This window comes from Nannospalax galili, unplaced genomic scaffold (genome assembly GCF_000622305.1).
Source record: "Nannospalax galili isolate Female #2095 unplaced genomic scaffold, S.galili_v1.0 scaffold788, whole genome shotgun sequence".
NCBI lineage: Eukaryota > Metazoa > Chordata > Mammalia > Rodentia > Spalacidae > Nannospalax > Nannospalax galili.
In genome coordinates this window covers 74,357-76,560 of record NW_008359996.1, presented here as the reverse complement: position 1 = coordinate 76,560, position 2,204 = coordinate 74,357, and positions in this window count along the sequence as shown.

The following is a 2,204-nucleotide window of genomic DNA, read 5'->3' as shown; positions in this document are numbered from 1 at the left end:
GGGACCTCATTAAACTAAAAAGCTTCTGTACAGCAAAAGAAACAATCAAAAAAGTGAAGAGAAAACCCACAGACTGGGAAAAAGCTTCATCAGTGACACATATATATTCTGGTTTAACATCCAGAATATATAAACAACTTAAAAAACAAAGAAGCGAGAAAACAAATGACCCAATTAAAAGATGGGCTAAAGATCTAAACAGAATTCTCAAAGGAAGAAATAAAGATGGCTAAGAAAGACCTTAAAAAGTGTGTACCATCACTAGTAATTAGGGAAATGCAAATTAAAACCACCCTTACCCCAATCAGACTGCCTAGGATCAAGGGAACAAATGGTACCAAATGCTGGCAAGGATGTGGAGAAAGGGGAATGCTCATTCACTGCTGCTGGGATTGCAAACTCATACAACTCTTATGGACAGCATTGTGGAGAACTCTTAAAAAACTAAAAATGAACCTACTATTTGACAGTTATTCCACTCCTTGGCATATACCCAAAGGACTCATCCTATTGTAGAGACACTTGTACAACCATGTTTGTTGCTGCTCTTTTCACAATAACTAAAAGATGGAAGCAACCTAAGTATCCCTCAACTGATGAGTGTTTAACAAAAACGGGGTATATTTACACAATGGAGTTCTATTCAGCAGTAAAAAAAGATGAAATAATGAAATTTGCAGGTAAATGGATGAATCTAGCAACTGTTATACTAAGTGAAGTAACAGACTCAGAAAAAGATTAGACATATGTTCTCCCTCATTTGTGGATCATAGCACCAAATCCTTTCAAATTCCATGTCCTTTTAATAAGATGATGCGGTACAGCAAGCAGTCTCTTCTGAGTGAAATAACTTCCATCATCATGACCTCAGTTGTGTCTGCCTGCTAAATATCGTCACAATTGGGATTGTTGATGGTTGTGCTCCTTCACTAAAGGAGGGGCAAGCAGGGTCATTGGACCTTCTCTGAAGTAGCCAGCCACTCTTCCCAGCCAACTGTAATTTGGCCCTAATCACATATGGTCTCCTGGATTTGGGGAGAGCTAAAGTATATAATCTGGGGAAGGCTAGGAAGAGAAGGCTTGATTCATGCTGGGTAAAGGCTTTCCAGTGTGCATACCCTCAGGTCACTCATATACCTCAGCAACCCCTCAGTCATCTCTGTAAGTAAGCTCAGTAAATTCATTAGTTTTCCAGGAAAACTTTAATTAAACATGGTTTAACACTAGAACCTTAAAAGGGGATAAGCATTGCTTCATATCCCCAGGAAAAGACTTCTCACAACAGATGGAAAATTTATTTGTTAATGTTACTATGTCTCATAATTATTAAAAAAGAAAATGAGAATGTAAAATATGTTAAAAGGGTGTGGCACACACCTTTAATCCTAGCACTTGGGAGGCAGTGGCAGGTGGATCTTTGTGAGTTCGAGGCCAGCCTGGTCTAATAGTGAGTTCCAGTACAGCTGGGGCTACAAGGAGACCCTGTCTCAAAAAGACAAAAAAATGTTAAAAGGATATGGGAATGGAGGTATTTCCAAAAATAGAAAAAATGAGAAAGTCTAAGCAAGTGATGAAGGTCTGTGTACGTTTGTTATGATATATAAAAGATGAGACTAAAATAATATACACATAATCCTAAAATTTCTAAAGTCACAGTTTAGTCAATTAGTTTAAGAAACACAATATACGTCTAGTCAAGGTTTATCTGAGAACTTTTGGTTTTTGCCCAAGCTTTATCTACATACCACATGGTAATTAAAAGTACCAAACTGGTGGAACTAACATTCTTGGATTTTTAACAGCCATACTTTGAGGCCTATACTAATTTGGTCAGAGGGACTTAAAGGACAGTTTTTTTTTTCTCCTTGCCCTCCAAGGTTGACTAAATTCCATAGGACTTTGGAGCATCTTTCAAAATGTCTTGTAACTGTGCTGAGTCGCCTGTCCTCTTGTTCAGGGAGGCCATGAAGACCCCATCAGATGGACTTGAACCAGTGTCCAGTCTACAAAGAGGAGGGTCAACCAAGAGGAAACAGTTCCTCTATGCTTCCAAGTGAAGCCAGCCAGTTGAGCACGACCTTTGACTTATCTTCACACAGATGGAACTGGTAAAAGAAAGGAGCCAGGGGCTCCTTCCAAGCCCATGTGACCCCTGAGGAACAGATCCTCAAATGACCTTAAGAGTAAAAATAAATTGGCCAATA